We start from the raw sequence: 24,882 nt of genomic DNA, 5'->3' as shown, positions 1-24,882 counted from the left end.
CCTGACTGCTAGAACGGCCGAGTCCGTCAGCTCTAGCTGAAGCCCACGGGAGCTGAAGAGGTTCAGCACCCGTATCAGGCCTCTGATGCCCTTCATTCACATACAGGATGCGGAGGCTGTCTAGGAGCCCATCTTGGAAAGTTGGATCCACCAATCCGGGCGGTTTCTACTGTTAAATTCAATATGGTTCTCTTCTGGCTTGGGACACAAGTGAACCAAATCTGGCCATCTAAGCCTAGTCTCCGGTGGGTATGTATCCACACCTCAACTCCCGGCCCTGCAGCCTGGCCTGATGTGGTACCTCCATCTGCCAGGATATATGCAGAAAGCCCAGGACTAGGGCTGGAGGGCGGGGGTGTGGAGGAATTGTTTCACAGTAGGCATGAGATGCCTCAGTGTAGCTGCTGTGATCACAAAGCCTGCCCTTATAGCTTTGCTCTCACCCAGAGTCCGTCCTTTGTCTAGGGTTGTGTGCAACACAACACAGGTCAACAATTACAGATGAGCACAAACGTGTCCCATGCCTGGGTTATTTCATACCACTTGAGGGAAGGGGTCCCGTGCTTTAAAGCAGAAGGAACGGATTTCACGGGAAGAGGGCGAGGCTGTGGCATGCAAAGGGAAAAAGTATGGCCTAGTGGTTAGAACACACGCTTGGGAGTCAGAGGGGGCCAGTCCCAGCATTACCATAGCCTGACTGTGTAATTTGGGGCGAGTCATTTAAACTCTCCCTACCCTCCCTAAGAGATGCCTATACATTTACTGCCGTACATTGGGAAATCTTTGCTGAATGTGCCCTGCGAACGCAACGTTGGCTCGTTACAGATTGCTTTCCTTCCTTTGAGCTTCTGCCCCTCACCTCGGAGCTGCAAGATTGTGTCCATCCCATTCGATTGGTTTTGCCATGTGGATGGTACTAGAGCTATTAAAAATGTGGGGGCTGATTCTGCAACCCTTACACTGAGTAGCTCTTTGATCAGTAGCTCCTGAAAGTCAATGGTGCTACTGGTGGGATCAAGTGCTACTCAAGTGAGTATGACTGGCAAAATTGGATCCTTAGACCCTCCTATTGGTTTCTGTGGGATCCATTGTGTACATGAGAATGGGAATGGAAGAAGGGATCTTATTCTCATTGCCTCTAAGGCCCGTTTACACAGAGTGATGAAGAGCGGCCTCAGAGTAAATGAGAATAAGGCCCAAAGTTACAGCCAGGGTTTGCTGCTTCATGAGGCTGAGACACTCCGTGAGGACTTGCAAGTGATCCCTGCTTCTCTATCCCAGGATATTGTGTTTGGAGCAGCAGCTGTGTGACATGGTACCGGGCCCTGCAATATATCCCCAGGTAATGCAGACGTTAACGGGTGCTGCCCCTGTGCACTTTCAGGAGCTGTCTTTTTCGAGCAGTGCAATAATATTCTCCCCCTGATTAAATATAGTCACTGGAGCTATTGCTTTGTATTTGAAGTCCCAGCACACTGGCATTTCCAGCTGATGTGTCTCACTGATGGGCAGGCGTGCTGAACAGCAATCATTTTTTCCCCAATGAGGAGCTGAGACTTTGCACTCTTCAGTCTAAATCGAGTTCCCCTGGTCTCTCTCTGGAGTAGGGGTGGTTTCCTGCTGCAAGGTCTCATCAATCATCGTTTTTCACTGCAGTAACTCCGCTCCCGGGGGCTGAGTGACACTGACTTTCAGGTGACCTTTCAGCCCCCGGATCTTTTCACCCTCCAGCTCCAGAGGCGTCTGCCTTTTTCTCCGCACGAGGACTCAAGAGCAACTAACTCCAAGCTTGGCAGCTCCTCCTGCCCCTCACGAGAGCCCCGCTTTGCCTTCCACCTGCTTTGCAAGCACCAGCATGAATGCAAGAGACAGGGACGAATAGAAAAATTGCTTTGGCAAGTCATTTGCTTTCAGGAGGCTTTAGCGAGGCAATTTGGACCAGAGCCCCGTCAATGCAGACTGCAACAGCTGAATCACATGGGGCTTGATTGCTGGAACCCTGTCACCCTTTCTGCACATGTCCGCTCCCCCACTTTGCCCCAGGCCCCCTGAATCCTCTGGGCAGCTCTGGTGGAGTATAATGGAGTACTGCATTGCCAAGGGTGGAATTCTTCGCTGTGCAAAGGCCCAGCAGTGAGTAGACCCAGGCAGGAGTTAAGATCTTAAAATAGAACTTTATGGTGCATAAGCCTCTGCCCAGGCCAGGGGGAGACTTGCACCTCCAGCTAGCAGTGGAAAGCCAACTCTGCACTTACCTAAGGGCAGGCGCACGTCTAAGTACTCAGTTGTGCCTCCGTGGCAGGTAGACACCTGCATGTCCTGTTAACTCAGCCTGGAGTTATTTGTGGATGCGGTACAGTGAGGGCCAGGTTTAGGACAAGGGAGCTATTGTGGATTTACATCTGGGTAACCAAGAACATGACGGGCTCTCATGAGTCCACGGTAAGCACGTGTTCAGTCTACATCTGCCATTCCTGCTCAGCGTGACCCTTTGCCCTTGATTGTGTGCTCCACGTCAGACAATGCAGCAAAGAAAGGTGCAAAGTAAACCATTTTCCTGGGCCATGACCAGCTCCATGATACAGCGTCCCTGTTACTGAATGCCAGGCCAAACACTTACCACTCTGGACACACCTATAAAGCCACAGGATTGGCTGGGCACTGCACCTAAACTTGGGCCAATCCCCACAGAACATAAGAACGGCCATACTGGGTGAGACCAAAGGTCCATCTAGCCCAGTATCCTGTCCTCTGACAGTGTCCAATGCCAGGTGCCCCAGAGAGAATGAACAAAACAGGTAATCATCAAGTGATCCATCCCGTCGCCATTCCCAGCTTCTGCCAAACAGAGACTAGAGAATACTTCAGAGCATGGTTTTGCATTCCTGCCCATCCTGGCTAAAAGCCATTGCTGGACCTATCCCCCATGCATTTATCTAGCCTTTATTTGACCCCTGTTATAGTCTTGATCTTTACAACATCCTCTGGCAAAGGTTGACTGTGTGTTGGGTGAAGGAATACTCCCTTTTGTTCATTTTAAACCTGCTGCCTATGAAAACAGGACCTCAGGATCATCGCTTTGAGGCTGTAACGAGGTACGGGACATCAGTTACACTTGCCAGTCTCATGCATGTAGCATTTTAAAGCACTAGGTAGGGTGTTCTGGAGAGATAATAAAGAAACTTTACTACTTTGCCCTTTTCGGCTGCTAATAATTTGATTGGCTGCATGTTCTCATCCTCTCCCGTTCACAGCCGCAACTGCCTGCAGTGAAGAGGTGTGGTGAGCTGCAGTCAATCAGAACACAGCATACTAAAAAGGTTAAAACATCTATAAGGAACTTATTATTAGTTTTGCGTGTTTCACTGGGCGTTAAAATGATGATGGATGCCTCCTTCCGGCAATAAAAACCATCACACGGTCCCCTCCTCGGCTACCTACTAAAGGACATGAGGAAAGATCTGGGCAAGACGTGTAGCCCCCTAGAGGAACAGACAAGGAAATTTCATCCTTCCAACTGCCTGCTGGTCCTTTAAAAAGAGCGGAGTTTTCCCTGACAGAAGTGGGTAGATGAATGCGGGTTGATTAAATCAAGGGGGGGAAAAATCAATTAAATTTAAATAGAGAGAAAGATTAGAAATCAGGCACAATGCTTTGTTAATTACAGCACCTAATCACTGCTCAAAAAACCAGTAACTTCTGTGCGTTTCATTTTATATACGTGTATGTATGTCTGGAGCCAGAGCACCATAATGAGATGCATATTACCCTACTTGACTAGTAATTGACTAGGGGACCTTGTCTGTTTCATGTGCAGAAATGATCTGCTATAATAGCCAAGGCTTTCAAGTGTTTGATGATTCCCCCCTCCCCCTTTCCCTAGGAAGAATGACACCAAAGAAACTCTTGCCTAACATTGTCGCTTATCATTTCCCCCTGGATGATGTGTTTATTGGGCAGAGATAAGTGCAAAAAGCTTATGGACACAATGTGATTAAATGTCCAATCTGCTTTCCTTTTCAGCCACCGGAATTAGGTTATTGCAAACACATAAACGCTGGAGAAAATAGCTAGAGTTGCAATCAGCGACCAGCCGCCCGCAATATAAATTACTCCGAACAGGAACCTCCCTCAGTGATTGTTCTCTCTAGGCTGCTTTGTGCAGGTTTGGCTTTTCTTTTTGATTCCCCTCCTCATTGCCGCTTACTCCATCGCTGCCACCCCCCCTCCCAATGCCATGTAAAATAAAACACTGACCGTAATGATTTAAGTGGAACTTTTTGCAGTGGGGCAAGCAAACGAAGATCAAATCCAAGTGATAAATAAGTTCCATTTGTCTTCTTAGATCCCCCCACCCCCCGCAGGTATATGTAGGTTTTACCCACTGTGGAAAACAAATCTTTTGGGGCTGATTTTCTGTTGCCTTGCAGCCTGCGCGGTCATTTGCGAGCGTGCACTACTGGCCTGACCTGAGTGGTGTTGTGCATTCAGTAAGCCTGGCGGTCAGACTTGTCTGCAGAGCAGCTTGGAGCCCGTCTCTCAGTCTGGGTCAACAGGCTCTGGCAAGCAGGGCTCATGCTAGCCCTCTAGCAATGGCTGTGTAGACAGGGCTTTGAAGCGGTGATGCCGGCTGGAGCTCCATAGCCCACCCCCGCTGCACTTCAGAGCCCGAGCTCCAGCTGGAGCGGCAACTTCAAAGCTCTGTCTACACAGCCATTTCTGGAGTGCTGGGGAGGGCCCCACCAGCCAGAATCTGTTGAGCTGGGCTGGGAGGCTGTGTGGACATATCCCAAGTGCCTGCAGGAGACGGAAGGGAGTGGGGTATTAAGTCCTTTGGAGTATTCTATAAGGGCACGGTCCAGGTTTGACATGCATGCTCTGCTTGTATAAGCACAAGTACCCGTTTCCCCCATGCTCCCCTCATGTCCCTACTCTGCAGCGCTTGACCCAGCGAAGGCTGCTTGTTCACATCCATCCTTCTTTCCAGCCAGCTGTGTGTGTCCATCCATCTACCCAGTCGAAGCTCGTTTGTCATGCCGTCATTGTTATAGCTAGTCTCCACTGGAAGACGGAACAGCAAAGGCCTGTGGAGATCAGTGTGGAGACTCCCATTGGCTGTAATGGTGGTCGGACTGGAACCAGAATGAAGCGCTATGCAGCCATTGCTAGGGCCACGGGCATGCCATTGGCAGAGGCGCACTTCTGAGCAGCTGGGCACACAAGGCAGCAGTGGCATCAGAGAGATGGGGAGAGGCAGAACAGCCATCCTGCGGCCGAGCAGACCCACGTCTTCCTCCATGAAATGCAACTGAGCAAGGACAGAATTTTGCCATTTGAACAGACGCTTGGGACAGGGACTTTAGCCTTGTACTTCCGTGTAGAGAACCACAGTATCAACAACAACTGATATGCAAGGGTAGCAAAACCCAACACCACGCTTGGTTCCAGAGGGTCACCAACTGTGGACTTGTGTCGTGCAGGTATTCAGTACCGCCACGCACAGGCCATACCTGGTAGCCAAGGCTCAGTTGACTTATATACCAGAAAAACCTCCCATAAGTGGGCTTGATTTTGACACCTGCACTCATACTGCATAGAACCATAACTCCACTAGTGAGCCCAAGCCCCGTTTGTTATGGCCTGATTCCGCTGCCTTACTCCCATGGACTATTTGCTACTTCATGTAAGACTAGTGAGAGTGAAGACTGGCATGACATTGCTGTAAAGAACTGGGACTAACTGTGTCTAAACAGCTGTTCCCTTTGCTGTACGCCCCCAGCTCTCCTGGTTACGTGGAGCTGTTTAAATTCTGCAGGCATAGCAGTAGGAAATACCAGCTGTGTTTCCAAAACGCTCCTTTGGGTGGAGAAGCCTTGGGTAGTAAAATTCCCCTTTTATTTTCTCTCTCTCTTCGCAGCGGATTGAAAAAGAAAATGGTTGAAATATTCCTTTGTCCCAGGAGACAGAGGAAAAATAAAGGTTGTAAAGACATTGCCAAGCAAAAACTCCAGCAGATGTGTTTACGCAAATCTATTGGATACATGCACTAAAAATACCTCTTTAAAATTAGGAGAGGAGAAAAATCTCTAAGCTCTTTGCACACACAAAAACCCCAAGCCAGGTTCCTTTCCCCACCTCATTCAAACAGTTTGTATTCGTGCGGCAGGAACCCAGGAGTTTGTTATTGAAAATTATAATAGCAAATCGCCAAGATATTTTTCCCTATTACAGATTCCGAGCGGGTTCAATTTTAATCTTCTCTTCACTACTTTCTTCGCAGCAGCAGAGGTGCCAGCTGCAGACGAGCTTGCCGTTTCTTTAGGCATTTGAAACACAGAAGAAAAATACAATTCCACGCGATACATTTTTCATCCAGTTTTGTTGGCACCGGCTTTCCGCCTCCTCGCCTTGTCTCCTTAAGCCCTCCCGGCTAGCCTGCCTTACTCCTGGGAGTCAGATTGCGGGTAACTGTTCCTTTTGCTACTTGCGCTCCAGGAACATCTAATGACTTCCCTTGTCATGGCCAGGGCTCAAAGCAGCCTGGCTTTTTCCCCCAGGGGTTGATTTGTTAGGCACAATTAAATCAGAACACCGGGACTTCCCCGCTGGAACAGACCAGGATCCCGACTTCAGAGGTGGTCAGTGCCAGATGGTGCCGAGGAAGATTGTGCAATTTGACACTGTGGGGAGTAATTTCTCCCAGACACCGGCTGGTGGTCTGAGCAGTTCACACGGTGAAGCACGAGCGTTGATAGCCCTTGTGGAACAGGGCAGCAGATTCTAAAACCCTATGCGGGCAATCAAGGCTCTAGTTGACCATCTTTTCATCCTAGAGAGGGTCCCAGTTACGCCGGTCTTTCCGGTGGCTCAGCCTGCAGGTAACACTCTGCTGTGTGGCCATTGCCGGTGTAACTGGCTGAACCTGCACCCTCCCAGGCAGACTGTCTAACTGCGACTCCATTTTCATAATGGCTTCTGAGTCCCCGACCATCTGGGGTCTCAGGCTGGAGCCAACGAGTTGGCCAGTCTGTCACAAATAGAGATGGCCGGGAGTTTTCCAACGAAAGACGTTGTGGTCAGAAAAGGCCAAGCTGTTGAACTCAACATGGGATGTGGAAACATATCGGGCTTGATGAATTTCCACCTGGCGGGCTGCAGCCTGCCCTGGGGCCGGGGACCCCTGGCTTCCAAGGGCTGTGGCTCTGGGGCAGCCCTGCCCCCCTGACTACCACAGGAGCCCCCAGCGCTTCCACACTGCCCTGCTGCGGAGCAGGGAAGCTGAAAGCTCAGAGAGCCCCAGGTTGAGACAGCTCCCCAGTCCGCGGCAGGTCGCTGTCCCCCGGCGTGGGGGCAGTCCAGAGAGTCCCTGGGAGTCGTGGGAGCCTCCTGCTTCGTTTCCTTTCAAACCTCAAACCAAAACGGTTCCATTTTTCCAAAGTGACACGTTTCACAATTGCCTTTCTGTGGGAAATTTCAAAATGCTCCATTTTCATTCCGTATCAGGACAAAAGCTTTTCAGAAACGGACGATCCAAGTTTCGACCAGCTCTTGTCAAGATCCAGGCCCAGATGCCTAACCGCGGCCCTGGGGAAGAAGGTTTCTGTCCAAACCGAATTTCTCCTCCAAGACCCCCAGCTGGTCCCCAATAGCAGCCTTCAGCAGTTTCGCCATCTCCGGCAGTGTCCTCATCCAGGCACCATTTGCACATCTCCTGCCAACGAAAGGGGCCAAAGGCCAGGCACCGCCTCTCACATACTCACAGTAGCTGCCTGCTAAAAAGAGAGCAGGGGCAGCCCCTGGGTTATCCCAGTTTTCACAGGGAAGGGCTGGGACTTCCTGGGAGCTGGGCATCAGCTGGGTTGCTGGGTCACTCGAGCAGATGCACCCGACACCGTTACGGCTCGCTGCGGTTGGGCTGTAAGCCAGGCTTCGTGAGTGGCCACATCACCAGCTGGGATGGAGCCTGGGCTTGTGGCTGGTGCTACAGGGCTGGAGCCACTTGCTGTTGGTGCCGCTATTCCGACATCTATTGCAGGGTTTCCTTCCTATTCCCTCGCGTGCAGAAGAGATCAGAAAACCCCACTTCTGCTCTCGTGTCAGTGTCAGTGCCCTCTTGTCTGCAGAGCACACAGACCCGGAGCCAACTCAGCCCTCCCCCGGCTTCAGCTTTACTGGTCACTGAAAACACAGCGCAAGTCTCCGCTTATTTCCAGAGCTTGGCTCTCCCTACGGTTTCCCTCCAGGATCTTCTCGGTCCCAGAGACTCTTCTCGACCTTCCGTCTAACTCCACTTCGCATGGCTCAGCCGAGCCAGCCTGACTCGTCAGCAACGACCCTGAACCTTAATGCAGGGCCTGAGCCCAACTCAGCAGAAGAGCCCGACCTTCTTCGACAGAGTCTTAGAGCTTGGCCCTGTTACACCTTCTCACTGTGTATCCAGGCTTTGTCTCATGACAGGCATAAATAAAAAAATAGACTTTCACCTCAGTTATATTAAAAAATGACCAAGCTATTTGCCTCAGGGATATACCACAGCAGTGAGTTCCACAGGTTAACGGTAACATTGTTTCAATCCACTTCAAAGGGATTGTCTTTTAATTTCAGCCAGAGCCTGCACATTCCGGCAGCATGGGAACCAGCAGCGCCCCCAATGCCCCACCCTGTATCAGTCGTTACCTCATATACTGCTTACTAATTACAACATCTTCTGCTCCTGTTTGGAGCCCGACACAGAGATAGGAAGAACATGGCGCCGACCCACCGACAAAGGGGGCTTTGCTGCTCTGTGGGAGAGCAGAGTGACTCAGGAGGCCTGGCCAGTCCTACCTGGATGCGACATGGCCATACCAGCCACATGCAACGACTACCAGACTGGAGGACTCCGTTAACAGGGGCAGGAGACCTCAGAGAAGGAAAAAAGACTTCCCTTCACTCCATGAATAACCCTGCTGAAGTAGAGGCCAGGTTCAACATACAGAGAGGCAGTGGTGCCTAGGGGATACAGCACTGCATTGGATCTGGCCTCTGGGTTCTATTCCTGGCTCTGGCACTGGGGAAGTCACTGTCCTGCTGTGTGCCTCAGTTTTACCATCTGTAGAATGGCCTCCTTGGTCAATCACTTTGAGATCAACTGATGAAAAGCACTATAGAAGAGCTAGGTATTATTATTACATCTGCAGGGAAAGGTGCTGTGAACTCCACAGACCCTCCGTTGTGCTCTAGCAAACAGCCTCACTCCAAGCTCCTCCTCTTTCCCCTCCTAAATGGACATGGCCCCCCTGTGTTACCACCCCAGAGTTCTCCATCACTGCTAAGCGCTAGGAGTGGTTAGTGCCAGAAACAATCGCTTGAATCGGGAAGCAATGGAGAGAGTGGGCTTTATGCCTTTCCCATTAGAATGACACATGCTGGGGGCTCTGCCAGTGTATTTAAATAGCTGGAGTCTCATGATTGTCCCATTTGCTATAGTTTCCTGATAGCAAAAAATGTCTCATTGCCAAGACAGTCAGGGAGGATGGGAGGACACTCGGGTTTTTTAAAATTCAAATCCAACTCAGGGTAACAGGGACTTAAAGTCCTTGCCATGAAATCGCTGTTTGGTGAGCTATGTGAAGAGAGCTGATGGGTCTCAGCTCAGTTACTAGTGCCCCTAGTACTGGGGCAGGAGGCGGCAGTTGGCCCTGCTCCTGCCTGGTTGTACTTGTCCTGTGGGGGCACAGAGGGTACCTGTATCCACAGCTGCCAACACTCACCAGCGTTACATTTTCTTTTCCTTTCCTATTGGCTTATAGGCTTGCATTTTATTAGGCATTCAGTACTGCTGCCCTCTTCATGTTAGGGACTCAGTTGCACTCTACCTCTAGGAAAGAGGCCAATGTCTGCTCTCATCCACCAGTGTAAATCTGGAATAAATACACTGACTTCAAGAGTGCTATCTCTGGATTTGTGCCAACGTAACCGCGAGCGGAGATTAGCCCAAGGAGACTGCTATTCAGTAATATAATCCCTGAAGAAAACCTCATGGATAGATGAATCCAGTGATGTGCACCCAGACAGCTGTGGATTGTGCATTAGGCCCATGAATACATGCACAGAGTCCTTTGCTATCTTGCTCTCAAGAGGAAATTCATATGTCCTGCCTATTCTCAAATCCTCCTTCAAGATATTTGCCTTAGAATGTTTTGACCCTTATAAAAGATTCAACTTCCCTGTCAACTGGAGGGGGAAAAAATCAATAGGACTCCATTCAGCCTTCTAAAACTAGTGATTCCAGTAGTCTGTTAACACTGGCAATTGTTTTAGCCATGCAGAGCCCTATGTGGGATGTTCAAAATCCATTATTTCCCAGGGAGCCCCAAAACTTAAATTTGGGAAAGCATCCAGACCCAGAACTCAGAAAGTGACAGGGCCCTTCAGAATGCACACGCTCCATCCCAACACTTGAACACGCAACGGCAGAGAGGAAGGAACCCTAAACTCCAAGCTGCAGGGTCAGAGGGAACTAAAGTTATTTACCTGGGGTGTGTACAGAGAATTGGGGGAGGAGACATTTTCTAGTGGATGGATCTGGGAGCCAGAACTCCTGGGTGCTCTTCCCAGCTCTGCCACTGATTTGCTTTAGGGCTTTGGGCAAGTCATTTAGGATGACGTTTTCAAAAACGCCCAAGTGATTTAGGCTCCTAAGTCCCACTTTCAAACGTGACTTAGACACTAAGGCCTTGTCTACACTGGCGGCAGTGAGTAGGGTACATGTAGCTACACGCAGAAGTGAAAGGCTCTGGCATGGGGGAGGCAGTGGGGAAACGCTCCAGCAGCTCCCCTCTGCCAAAGTCTTTCACTGCAGGGGGGAAAGGCTCCAGCGGCAGGGAGCTGTCGGAGTCTTTCCCCGCAGCTTCCCCCTGCCAGAGGCGTTCCCCACTGCTGGCGCCTTGCACCGCTGCAGCCAGGAGGCAATGGGACTCCAGACTGCTAAAAACGGCAGTGCAGATATGGGGGGCATTGCTTGGGTGAGTAGAGAGCCACATAGGGACATACCCACAGGGCTCAGGCATGTCTTTATTCTACTCATCTAAGCAGTGCTTCTACACCACTATTTATAGCCATGCGAGGGAGGCATGCAGTGGATGTACTCTACGCACCACTGTGAGGGCAGGCAGCCTAAGGAGCCCAATTTTCACGGACACTTCATGGGACTTAGTCTCCTAAGCCACTTTTCGAAAATGGGACTTAGGTGCTTGTGAAAATTTTACTCTGAATGACTTTGGGCCTCAGTTTATCTGTAAAACTACTGACCTGCAGCACAGGGGGGTTGAGGGGCTCAGGTAACCCGTGTCTGCAGAGGGCTTTCAGATCCTCAGATGAAAGGCACCAGACGATGCTTTTAACTCATTTCTCCCCTTTGCAAGTCAATTCCCTATTGCCTGTAAGCAAACTCGGCTCTATTTGAATAGGAGAAAAACAACGTTTCTGAACGTCCGGTGAATCTCGGTTTCCCCTGGAGCGGAGGTAATCCCTCTAGGCTGCAAACACGTTCTGCCAGTGCCATATAGTTTATGCTAGAAGCGAATCCATTCTGGATTAAACAACGTGCTTGTGACAAAGCAGGGAGTTCTCTGTTCCACTGTGGTGCTTAGCTTAGCTGAAAAAAGCTTTTCCCCCATTCCAAGCAGCCACAAAGTCCTCTGGCCCCTACGCTTGTCCACGGGAGGAGTACGTGCCATGCAGGAGAGACTTGCTGATGTCCAACTGCTCTGTTCAATTACCTCGGTCTGTGGATAAAGCAGCCCCGGCGTAATGGACTGATTAATCTGCTTATCACATGAAGCACATAGTGTAATTACATCAGAGAATACAGATCCCCGAGCGAGGCATCAATCACGTTAGCGCAGGCGATTTTACTACATCCCGTTGGCCCGAAGGAAAACCATCATTTCCCATCCATCCCACATTCCTTCTCAGAGCAAAATGCAGGGCTGGAGCACTGGCTGGGAGGTGCCGGAGGACAGGGGAGATGCTGACAGATAGGGATGTTGAGAAAACAGGTCCTGGTTTGATGAGTGCAGCCCTGTGGAAGCTGGCAGGGAGAGAAGCTCCTCTCCGCAGGAGCGAGTAAAGAAGTGTGTTTGGAGTGAAACATTTTAGTTATAGGCTCTACACCTGAGCCTCCCGCCCCACAGGCAGAGGGGCAGTATATGGGATTACAGCAAAGGCCATGAAGCCACCCTGCAGCCTGCAGAAATGCTGTTTGTTCAGGAGAACACATTTTCAAGCAGCGACAAAGAGTCCTGTGGCACCTTTTTACAGATCCAGACTAACACGCTGCCCCTCTGATAATTTTCAAACCAACTTTCACCCGCACGATTGACAGGCGCGGCTGTTGTCCTTGCCCACGGTGGATTGGCATGTCTGTTGCTCGTGTAAGTGGTAGTGTGCCGGTTTGCATGCAGGTGTAGGGCAGATGCTCAGCTGGTGTCAATTGTCCTAGCTCCAGTGATGTTAGCTGATTGCACAGCTCAATAGAAGACCCCAGCCCACAGCTTCCGAGTCTATATTTGCAAATCTGGCCCCTGATATTTATGCAAAAAAAATTTCTCTCTTGTCCTTAGAGCCCCATTACAAAATTGCCATCCATCAAAATGACTTTAGAGATAGTTAAAGTGACACTGTGGAACGCCTTCATTTGTACATTATCTTGTTCAATTCTCCAGTGCACAAAACACCCTCATTAAGATTTGAAAATAACATTTTATCCATTAGCTTGGTCTGTTTCCCATCTGGAAAACAGCGGCTCTTCCTCTCCTCCTCACTTTGCTTTTAAATACCTGGAAACGGACGTGTTATTGTCTACAGACGAGAATGAATGCTGTGCCAGAGAGGATTCGCCCCCATTGCTGTGACAGAGGGGCTGAAAGGCAGCAAGAGGGCCCTGCATTAGATCAGTGGGTTTGTGTAGGTCCCGTGAGACTGGTTGTTGTTTGGTGGCGGCCACTTCTACTTTCATTGGTTATTTGGAGGGGACGCTCGTGCTGTCCTTGATTCTTACAAGCCCTTGTTGATTAAACTCCCAGCCTGACATGCCCTATGCTGGCAGGGGCTGGAAAACGCGCCCTGCCACTCAATGACTCCCCCAGCTCTGCATTTCTCAGCTGGCTGAACGGGGGAAGCTCCCGGGGAGGGAGTCTGAGGGTAGGTAAGCAGGGGAAGGCTCTGACTGTGATGCGCAGGACTCCAGCTGGGGAAAGCATCATTATTTAGGATCTGAGCAAGGTGCCTCACCAGGTTCAAAACGTGCTCCTGGCTCGGCAGAAAGTTGCCTGCTTTAAGCTAGTTGTTCAAGCGGGCAAAGAGGAGTTGGGCTCGAAAGTCTGCACGGGGGCTTGGCCTGTGGCGGTGGCACGGAGCTGCCCAAGAACAATGTGCAGCTTGGCGGGGGGACAGAGACACCCCACCCTCCTGGGGCTGTTCCTCCCCATGCCTGCATGTGAAAATGATTCACGTCTCCGGACTTCGTGCTTCGTCACAGATCCAGGATTTTTTATTCTGGCATGACATTCAGCTCCCCATCCAGAACCTATTATCCCCCCTCCACATCTAAGCTGCGTCTTCCTTTTAGGATCAATTCACTGTCACAAGGACCTTTTATCTCTCTGCTTTTCACATCCCATCAGTCGTTTCTGGTGCCTGCACTGCCGAAGCGTTCGCAGCAGCTCCTTGTGTGCCGCGGTGATAGGGGAACCGCGGACACGAAACAGCCCCGTCCGCGGATTACTGCACCGATGGCTCGCAGCAGGGAGAGAGATACGCAGCGAAACTTTCCAAAGCCATGACAAGAGCAGCCAGGCGAGGCGATTTTGCATTAACAACAGACGCAGAGGGAGGGGGATTATTTTGGGCCCCACGCTGTGAAACGGGATCAGTAACGGGGAGCGCTTGGAAAAGGGGCGTTTTCACACACACAGAAGAAAGAACAAGATCAGTCCTGGGTGGTTTTATGCACCTGTGCAGAGGAAGACTCACCTGCATGGGCTACGTACATCACAGGTCACCCCCGAGGGGAGTCTAGCTGCTGCCACGTGGACGTAGCCCTGGCTACCCCCAAGGTGCCAGACAGCACAGCTGGGCTTGCACAGACGGGGAAGTCAGCTATGGCAGCTGTAAGGGTGCCACCAGGAAGGGTGACGCAGGCCCAATGTGTCACCTGCTGTGCTCCTGGGGCAGCCAGAAATAACTCCAAGGCGGGGGACCCCTTCCAATTTAATGGGGGTATTAATTCTGAAACCTAATGATGGCAACTCAAATATCACCGGTGTTCACCATCTCACTGCCCGTTATTTTGGCAGAAATATGGAGCGAATGTGCCTCTTCCACGGGGGTGGAGATCATTGAAGTCAGAGCCGGAAAAGGTCGATCACACCATTTCATCCATCCCCTGGGGCCACTGCAGGATCGTACCCTACTTTGTTCCCCCATGCTCTGAGCAGCCTAGCATGTGTGCCAAGCAATGGGCCTCCAGGCCTTCCTTTGGGAGACAGTTTCACAGCTAATACATCTCCGCACTAGGCAGAGGTCACCTGATTTTTCCAGCCGTTTTTCATTTTCATAACTGAACCCCATGAATCCTATTAATGATCCAGCTTGTGAGAGTCACCAGGGCAGAGTAGGGTTGCTAACTTCCTAATCGCACAAAACCGAACACCCTGCCCTGCCCCTTCCCTGAGGCCCTGCCCTTCCCCGAGGCCCTGTCCCTGCTTGCTCCATCCCCCCTCCCTCCGTCGCTCGGTCTCCCCCACCCTCACTCACTTTCACTGGGCTGAACCAGGGGGTTGGGGTGTGGGAGGGGAGTGAGGGCTCTGGCTGGGGGTGTGGGCTCTGGGGTGGGCCAGGGATGAGGGATTTGGGGTGTGGGAGAGGGCTTCAGGCTGGGGCAGGGGGTTAGGATGCAGGGGGGGGGGAAGGACTCCGTTTGGGGGTGCAGGCTCTGGGGACGAGGGGGTTGGAGTGCAGAAGGGGGCTGGGGCAGGGGGTTGGGATGTGTGTGTGGGGTATGGGCTCTGGGCTGGGCTAGGGGGTTGGAGTGCCGGGGGGGAAGGACTCCGTTTGGGGGTGCAGGCTCTGGGGACGAGGGGGTTGGAGTGCAGAAGGGGGCTGGGGCAGGGGTTGGGATGTTGGTGGGGGTTGGCTCTGGGAGGGAGTTTGGATGCAGGATGGGACAGGGGGTTGGGGTGCAGGAGGGAGTTCGGGGTACAGGGTCCCAGCGGCACTTATTGCAGCTCCCAGGAAGCGGCTGCCAAGTCCCAGCAGCCCCTAGGCACATGGGTGGCCAGGGAAGCTCAATGCCCTGCCCTCGTGCCCGCAGGTGCCGCCCCCGCAGCTGCCGTTGGTCATGGTTCCTGGCCAATGAGAGCTGCGGAGCCGGCACTAGGAGCAGGGGCAGCGCGCGGAGCCTCCCTGGCCGCCCATGCGCTTAGGGGCCGCAAAGACCTGGCAGCTGCTTCCAGGAGCCGTGTGGCGCTAGAGCAGGCAGGGAGCCTGCCTTAGCCCCAGGCCCCCACTGCGCCACTGACTGGACTTTTAATGGCCCAGTCGGCGGAGTTGACTGGAGCCACCGGGGTCCCGTTTTGATCAGGCGTTCCAGTCGAAAACCAGATGCCTGGCAGCTCTAGGGCAGAGGCCAGGAGGCAGCAGCCACCACAGGAGAGAGTGGGCTGAATGGAGCATGAGGCAGCGTTCTCATTCTCCCCCCATTCCTGGCTCAGTATGAAGGCTGCATTCCCTAGCTCCCATCCCCTCTCATTGGGCTCGGATGCAAGGTGCTGCCGCTAAATGAATTCCATTAGCAAAGCCCATTAGGTGGAGACAGCTGGCATCAGAGCTCGCTGTGCCAGGGAGGGTCTCTAAGGCTTGTGAATAACCAAGACATCAGTGTCAGTAACCTAGTCATCAAGTCTTTGCATCAATTTCCCCTGCTCCCTTAGGAAGCCATTAGACCAGTGCCCTGCTCCCACGCATTCAGTGCTGTCGCACAGTTTGGCTATGGCTGGTGCACTCTGCAGATACAAGAGCCGTTCCCTGTAGTCGTTAAGTAAAAGTCAGGCTCGTCTGGCGATTTCCGGCAAAGCAGCTTCGACGGGAGCAGAGTGTCAACCTGCCGCGGCCAGAGCGGCGATCAATGAAAACGTTTCCCAGTAGCGCTCTGCTCCTTCCAGTCAATCAGCTGTAATCAGAACTACGGTGCGCTGAGGTGGCTGGCTGGCTCAGGGGATTGGAAACGGGCTATAGAGCTTTTCGCCTCTAGGTCACAGGTTTTAATCCAGCCTAAGTCAGTAGGGACCAATATCCGTTAGCCTCTAACAGGTGAGTCGGTTTCATTTCAAATACAGATGGACAGACATAACTCCCCCACAAAAACTACCCTTGCATGGGGCGGAGAGGCCTATGACTGAACAGGCTTAGCATTTACTCCATCAAACATTAACTTCCTCCACAGGTATCCTAAGTCAGGGTGATGTTCCCCATGCCCCACTGAGGGAGATGTAGAGAAGTCAAGTGACTTCCCCAAGGCCACGGAGCAGGTCAGTGGCAGAACCAGCATCAGAACACAGGACCGCTTGATTCCGGATTCTGCTCGTTCCTCCCGCCCACTCCCTCACTTCTCCCCGCTCTCAGCTTGGATGTGGAGGGTGAGGTTCCAGGTAAGGGATGTGCCCAGATCCTGCCATGCAGCAGTAGCTGGCTTCCTCGCTGGAAAAAGCAAGGGATTTTAAGAAATAGCTGGAAATCCTTGAACATACAAAAGGGAAGAAGGGGGGCAATTGCGCTGCCCTAATGTGAGGCTAGCCATGCAATGGGGGAAAAGGTCACTGTCCATTGGCCATCTCCATGCTGAGCTGAAGTTTAGCGCTCAGGCCAGCACAACCAGTGCACGGGCAGCAGGCTCTGGCGGAGGCAGGGCCGGCTTTAGGCCAATTCCACCAATTCCCCCGATCGGGCCCCGCGCTTAAGCGGGCCCTGCGCCCAGTGGCAGGGCTGCCCAGAGTGGGGGGCAAGTGGCAGAGAATCCCTTCCCTGGCTAGAGGCACCTTTTTAATTTTTACTCACCCAGCGGCGCTCCAGGTCTTTGGCAGCAGGTCCTTCACTCGCTCCGGGTCTTTGGCGGCACTTTGGCGGGGGGTCCTTCAGTGCCGCCGAAGACCCGGAGCGAGTGAAGGACCCGCCGCCAAAGACTAGGAGCGCGGCCCGGTGAGTACAAGCCCCACGTGTTTTTTTTACGTGGGTTTTTTTTTTTAGTCATCCCTATCGGGGCCCCGTCGAAACTGTTCGAATCGGGCCCCGCACTTCCTAAAGCCGGCCCTGGGCGGAGGGGCAGACCCTACTCACTGCTCCACTCTCGCCAGCCCTCCCCCAAACCTGACAGCTCCTCTCCTTCTGGTCTCCTTGAGCAACACCTTCCCGCACCCCAGTCCACAGGCCCATGTGGCTGGGCAGAAGAGCAGGTGCTCTCAGGCGACCACATGCAGGGAAACACACATCAGCCGGAGGCGGGGCACACTGAGCTTTCTCTGCACACACAAGGCCAGATCTGGGTCTCATATTGGTGTAATTCAGGAATAACTTCATTGACGTCAAGGCAGTTTACACCAGGGAGAGATCAGATTCAGATCCAATGTGCTGCTCCCCCTCAAACCCCAGAACAGAGTGCAAGTACCAGTAAATTTCAAAGTCCCTTGGTCCCAGCCTCTGACTGCATGTCTTGACCTAGCTCAAAGGCCTGATCCAGCTCCCATTGTTTTCAGTGAGAGCTAATCTAGCCCTTGACTTATCCTTTCCCAGGCAGGGACCATCCGCTCACCCCCGTGTCATTCACTATCCTTCTCTGTGCTCTAAGGTAACAAGTATATTTCAGCCAAACATCACCCTCATGCCCACAATGGCTGGGTCCCAAATATCACCGCCACGCGGTATTAGTCTTTTTGTGTGTGTGTGTGTGTGTGTGCGCGCGCGCGTGTGTGTGTGTGTGTGTGTGTGTGTGTGCGTGTGTGCGCGAGAGAGAGAGAGAGAGAGAGAGAGAATGTACTCCAATGGCTTGAGCCAACCCCCACTGCAAGCAACCAAAGGACGTGCTGTAACCTCACTGAGCATTGGAGCAGGGCCCAGCTGTCAGTGCTTTCCCTGCACTGAGGAGCCAGTCCGGAGGGTGTGTCACTCCGGTATCTTTCACGAGCACTCATCTCACTCTTTCATTTTTTTGAACCATGAGGAAAGCATCACTGCGCGTTGGCTAAGCGATCACAGGGACCCATCACCACGGTGCCATCACCTTTTTAAAAAATGGCTGTAAATTATTAACGGCCCGCTCATTAAGATGTCAATTTCCCCCTTTTGTTCAAAGCCGCTCCTTTTGGCATCGGGAGCCACGCTGAAATAAATAGTTTATTTGCCAATAACATCGCTCATTAAATTTTAATCAAATCGAGGGTTGTGAGCACACCGTTACCAGGAGGCACCCCATGGGAACGCAGAGATCACTTAAAAAATGAATTAGGAATGGAGCGCTTTGGAACTGGCAATGAAACAGCAAATGAGGCCTTGATGTGGAATATCCATTCTGAGTTTTAAAATTGGTTGATTCTTTCCAACATTCCTTTCCCCCTGCTCTCTGCTTAAAACTTATTTATTTTTAATTATGATTGGAAAATTATGAGGAAATAAGACTTACAGTCCTGATACATCACTCTTTAAAAACGCAACATGTTTTGACTAAGCTCCATGCTTGTAGCTTCACATCAGTGCTCTGCTGAACAAGAGACCTTCAGAGAGCAGCTGCTAATTCCTCTGAATACCTGTGTGAACACCTGCACCCATCTGTCCTGTCTTCTCCTGGAAGATCCTGGACAACTATTAAAATGTGGGCTTGCCCCAGTGCAAAATGGTAGACCTGATCCCAAAGCAAAAGCAAATGATCTTGAAGGACTCTGACATCTATGAAGAAATGACCACCACGTAGAAGTAGCACTGATATAGCATTAAAAAGGAGACATCAAATACTCAAAAGTTAGGACATTCCCCAAATTAAGTGGGCTCTTACAATAGCCATTCAGCCCAGAGCACGTATGGGACACGTTAACATAGACCCTGACCCTGCAACTGGACCCACGTGGGTAGTCTTCTGACTTTATTGGGGCTCTGCCTGGGTGTAGGGTGGGCCAGCCAAGTAGTTCTAATTGCAGGATCAGAAGCATAAACAATAATACCTTATGTTTTCCATGTCACAAGAAAAACAGGCATATTACTCCTGTGCAATGCAGCCAGGTTCAATTTATAGGAACAACCTTAACATTCGGCATTTCCTGATCTCTGAGCACTTGGTAAGTCAGGCTGAACTTGTCATTAATTCTAGTTTTGCATTTAGTTTCCCTGGGGGAAAAACGTTAAGGAGAGAGAAGAGAACAATAAACAAAGGAAGAGAAAGAAAAATACAGTCCAGATCCATCCGGGCATTAGGATTACAACAGCTTTGCTAATGGGCCCTGTAAATTCCCCAAGACAGATCAGGACAACCACTAGCCCTGCTACATTAGATGATCCAGGAGCAGTGGAGTACCAGAAGGTAAAGACAAGTCACATCTGCAGCAATTGGTACACTATGGTGTATCAGCGTGAAGACAACTTGCACCAGTTTAATTACACTGGAAGTGTATTCCGTGCCTCCACACAGCCACTAAATTGATTTAACTTTTCTCAACACAGAGCTGCATCAGATGCAAACTGGATTAACTTCTATTGATTGAAGACAAGTGAGCCATTGATGGGAGACTACGTGTGTGTGGATTCAAGGCAGTTTCCACTGACAGAAGTTCTGTTTGCCAGATGACTGCTCATATGGGTCCAATCGCAGGGTCAAGGCTTGGTTTAAAATGTCCCTGATGTGCTCTGGGCTCGGTGGCTATTGGGATATAATTTTGTATAAGGACAAGGCCTAAGCTCTCATCTCAACGGCTCTGCAGCTGCTGTTCTTGCACCTTGAAAAACCTTAATGCAAAATTCCACTGTGCAGGTGTGAAACTGGTGACTTAAATGTTCATCACTTTAAAGCTTTGGACTGTAACCAAGTCTAAAGGACATATACAAAACAAGACAAGGGTTTTGGCTTCAGTCTGTTTTGACTAGCCAAGTGCAGCATCTCCGATTGGCGCATATGGGGAAATATGTATTTCCCCCCCGTGCTTGAATAACTCAGAAACAGCCAAACCGATTTTATTCAAAAACTTTCCCGAAATATCCACTGCTGGGCTGACATCAGTGATAATTCAGCCTCCACGGGTTTGAGAAAGTTCTGAGCAATTGAAAAGGGAAGTGAGAAAAGGAGCTGTAGTGTCGCTCAATCTTAACTTAACCCGGGCATGCTGCTTTACACATTTTGTGAGTTGTTTCATCAGCTACCGCTGACCTTGGTGCTGAATGGTGCCAGGGGCTGGCTCAGCCAGGAGTGTGGACTCTAGCGGAAGTTACATGCGTGCACACAGCCTCTCATCTCAAGGACAGTCCGTCCCCACTGCAAGGAGGTCATTAATATGCGGAATACATATCCATTTTTGAGCCCATCTTGAAGGGTTTTCTGTCTGGGGGCTGACAGCGAAGCGGCGGCTTTTCCGTCTATTATTCATACCTTCAGCCTTCAAGGACTCTGCTACTGCTAAGTACCCAGCCCTGTCACAAACGCAGGGGAGGGAGGGGTGTCGTGTGCCCATTGTATGAGGAGAGCAGGAAATGGATGGGCAGGCAGGGGGCGGTGCAGATGGGAGCCTGATTCCCTCGTGGTGGAGTTGCCAGGTTTGTCCTTGAAAGGTGAGGCAGGGGAGGAGTAAGTTGCCGCTGGGCTGGGGCGTTATTGTCGGTCCCTTCCAGCTGCAAAGCTCTGTGGCTAGGATGAGTCTCCAGCGAGGAGGCTGTTGTGGGCTCAGCTTTTAAATCCACTTCACAGAGCCCTGGTACCCTTTGGAAAAAACAAGATCCTTACAAGGCCAGCTGGCTAGGGGACCAGCAGTGCCACACGGACTGGAAGGAGGCTGCGGGGCAGGGCTGTAAAGTGAGGCACAGGCACCTTGGAAGGAGCTGAAAACTCATCACACCAGTGCTCTGTCCTTTGCCTGATGTGTGTGCATTGGCCAGGGCCCTGCTCTGCTCAGGCATGGGCCGACTTCCCCGGTCGAGTGCAGGGGCTTCCGTAGCTCTCTGGCTAGAGGCCTACACTTGTGGAGGACAAATTCCCGGGGTTTGCAATCCGTTGCCCACTCATAATGCAATGTGCCGGTTGGTGATTGCAGGAGGTGCATTCTGCTCTCTGAATAACCATAGGGAGACCAGATGCTGCTCTCGTTCATGCTGACGCAACCCTATTGACTGCCATGAGGTCAGGTCAGTGTGGGAGCTGGATTTGGCCTTAAGGTGGACACCACTGCCTGTCCCCTTCCCCACCACTGTAGCAGAGTATTCCTGGAGGACTCCCCTGAATTCAGTCAAGATCCCTGGTGAGGTTCTTGGCTGAGCTACTCAAAGGTAGGTCTTCCTCTTGCTAACTGTCGATGGAGAATTCTTCCACCTCGTCATTCACTCCTAAAGGAGAGGGGCTCCGGGCCACAAACTCTGAGAGCTTTAGGAGTTTTGGCAACACCCCCCACAGCCTGAGGTACTGAGACACCCCCACTGCATCTAGCAATGAACTTGTGTTCTTAGGAAAGATTCATGAGCTAAAGCTTCAAGGAACAATTCCCACTGTGGTAGAAGGATGGCTCGAGGGAGGCCTCCTGTGGTTGCATGGTATCCGCTCCCTCCCCCCCCAATCACTCCAACCCCCAAGCCCATTGGTGAAGTGTCCGTCACAGGAGCAAGCCTGCACCGGTATGTGATCTGCGCCCTGGGAGACGATCTCACCCATCAGTAATTTAATCCTTTGGCTTCAGTGAGCCCCAAGCAAAGCCCTGAGCAGGCAGCAGAAAGCAGGCCGGGGCTCATTACGCTCTTTCCAAAGGGATGGGTACGAAGCAGGGAGAATGTAACTAGACTTTGACCAGCAACGAGCTGAGACCAAGACAGTGAGCAAAGCAGCAAGGCTGATGTTGACTGGGACAGAGAATCTTTCCATCCGTCTGCACCCTGCGTCTCATGGCTGCGCACACCCAGGGTTCGTCTCTGGCTACACAGCCAGCAGCACTGGAGCTGGGCACCTCAAGAGCCCGGAAGGCTCGAGGAGCGGGGAGCACACTCAGAGGTGCGGCAGGTGCAGGCATTGTGGCAGAGGCATGCCCCAGAGGGAGCATCCGGGGCAGGGGTACTTGGTGCACCTTAAAAAAAGGTGTAACTTGTGCTCCCCTTGCACAGATCTGCTGGTGCAACCATGGCATGGCCCCAGCCAGACTCACACCTATGCAGCACATAGCTCTGCTCACAGAACAGCCTGGCCTTTTCCCCCCTGCACCCATAGTCCTCCTTAGAACCTCATGCCTGGGCTCATGGAGACATGGCATGCACCTGACCAGCCATAAGGCAGCCCCCATCATGTCTAATGCGGGTATGAGCAAGCGAGCACGTGTGTGCATGCACACATGTATGTATATTTCACTCACACACACGCAATGCCCAACATGAGACACTGTATGGAAGCCTGCTGGTTGACAGGGTTGAGCACCATTCCTCTGACAGTCAGAGTGGCTCTACATTGGCACCCAAATCTTGAGGCTCCCAATTTCACGAGCTGCTTTTGAAAATCTGGGCCATGTTTGTTTTTTATACACACGAAGCCCACAGCTGACTGAAGGGCCTGCAGCTAAATATTTGTAGAAGGGGGTAGGATAATGACAGGTCTGTAGGTGGAGCTTTTTCAATCTTTGGCGATGCTCAAAGCAGCGTTTCAAATTAAAACGAAGCTTGGAAAGTTTCATAAACAGCCATCAGCGACTCGGCTCTTCAGAGGAAGCCAACGTGGCCGTGATGGGATGGCACGGAAGGGGACTAGACTAGATAGTTTGAATGTGGGTGTGTACAAACCAACAGTCATGCCCCAGGGCAGATGGGTTATAATGTGACCGAGGCATTTCTAGAGTGCTGGACGCCCCATCTTCGGCTCAGTGTCTTGGGTATGTCAGCATTAGTGCAGAGTGATAATCTTTCATTATTACTGTCCTTCAATATCTCCTTCCAGCCAAGGATCTCAAAGCACTTCACCAATAATAATGAAATAGTGCGTCCCAACACCTGAGAGGGGAGCATTATATATTATTATTATCCCCAATTTATAGATGTGGAAACTGACACACAAAGAGATTCGGTGACTTGACCAAATTTCACTCAACAAGCCCAGGACAAGAGCTGGGCATAGAAAGCAGATCTGATGGCCATGTCTCCCCTTGCCATGCGCAGCATGTCTAGTAGTACGGCTTGCACACAGAAAGCATTAGGAAAAGCCTGCATACAGCAACCTGGAAAAAACAGTGCTAAATTATTCCCGTGCATGATGGGCAGAATGCAATTCAGGACAAAGTGATGCTCTGCTTATAAAGAAGTTATGAAAAACATGACTGCATGCTCGCCGGTATGTTTGCAATACAGAGATACACGCCTGTGTATTGATTTAGGAGGTGATGGGGTTGTAGAAACATAGAAAGACATGGTCTCCATCCTCGTGGAGCTCACAGGCTTTGGAGACTGACAAAACAATACAGAGCTAATGTGGTCTCAGGAAGACTGCATTGCAATTAAGCTTTTGTATCCGTTGCTGCCTTCCTAACGTAAATGGGTTAACACTGGTAGGGAGATGGTGGGAGAAATGGGTCCATTTCTCTGCTGACATAGCTCCAATGAAGTCAATGCCAGGAATGAAAATTGGCCCTTCCTGTTTTAAGGAGGGATTGGAACAAGCTGGGGTGCGCCAATGTCACACCAGTATTCTTATAGTATAGCAACACTTATACTGAGGTAGCACCGAGAGGCTAACCAGGGCAGAGTCCCATGGTGCCAGCTGCTGGGCAAACCCATCATAAGTGACAGTCCCTGTCAAGTCTAGAAGCCATTAAAAGTGGATGAGTCACACAAATGGGACAGGGTGGGGGGGAGAAAGAGTAGCAAAAAAGAGGGGGTACAGAACTTTTAGCCAATCAGGAGCAGCAATCAACTTTCCACTTGTCTAGCTGTTATGTGCATCTAGGTCTATAGACGTGCGCACATGTTCTCTACACACACACACACACACACACACACACACACACACACACACACAGCGCTTATTGCTGTTTCTTCATTCTTCAGCACTTTAAGCAGAACTGACACCCTCCGCTATGTTTAAAGAAGAAGAAAACGTTACCAGGGTTACAGAGTGGCAGAATGGCTAAATGAGGCATCTGACATCATCCGCTGAAATAGCTATGCGCAAAGCAGATGTCCCTGAAAAATGGGACGTGTGTCCAGTCATTAGAGTGGGTTGAAATTAACGGACGGAATTCTATTGAAAAGAGGGGAGAAGCCCCCTGCAATATTCCAGTGCGTCAAGGCGGCAAACAGGCGTCAACAGCTGTTCAACTGCTTGGTAGTTTAATGTATTTTAAAGCTAGAACGGCTGATTCTGATCTCCTGCATACACAGGTCAGAGACCCTCACCCCAGTCATTTCTGCAGGGAGGGACTCATTCGTCCCTACCCTGTGAACTTGCAGAGGAAATATTCCTTCATACAAACACTCTGCCCTGTAGTACGAACTGGCTCCCGAGGAAAATGCTACTGTGCTCTTGTATATGCTCCACGCACCAGAACGGATCGCCGAATGCCTTTACAAGCTCACTCGGAGGGACATCATCACCAATCTTCCGAGGGCTGAGATGGGCGATTTCATTGC

General features: G+C 51.2%; 1 protein-coding gene and 1 long non-coding RNA gene across 3 annotated transcripts in view; one reads left to right on the top strand and one right to left on the bottom strand.

Moving 5' to 3' along the window:
* SRRM4 (serine/arginine repetitive matrix 4) overlaps nucleotides 1–24,882 on the bottom strand; it is a 145,363-nt gene that overhangs the window by 62,911 nt on the left and 57,570 nt on the right. The window lies entirely within an intron of this gene.
* On the top strand, nucleotides 3,405–11,693 carry LOC135975733 (uncharacterized). Its single transcript, XR_010592740.1, has 3 exons — nucleotides 3,405–3,562; nucleotides 4,024–4,165; nucleotides 4,988–11,693. It is a non-coding gene; the product is annotated as an uncharacterized LOC135975733 (long non-coding RNA).

Source organism: Chrysemys picta, chromosome 15, assembly GCF_011386835.1.
Source record: "Chrysemys picta bellii isolate R12L10 chromosome 15, ASM1138683v2, whole genome shotgun sequence".
Lineage (NCBI taxonomy): Eukaryota > Metazoa > Chordata > Testudines > Emydidae > Chrysemys > Chrysemys picta.
Note: the sequence above shows the minus strand (reverse complement) of the source record. Positions and strands in the feature narration are given on the sequence as shown.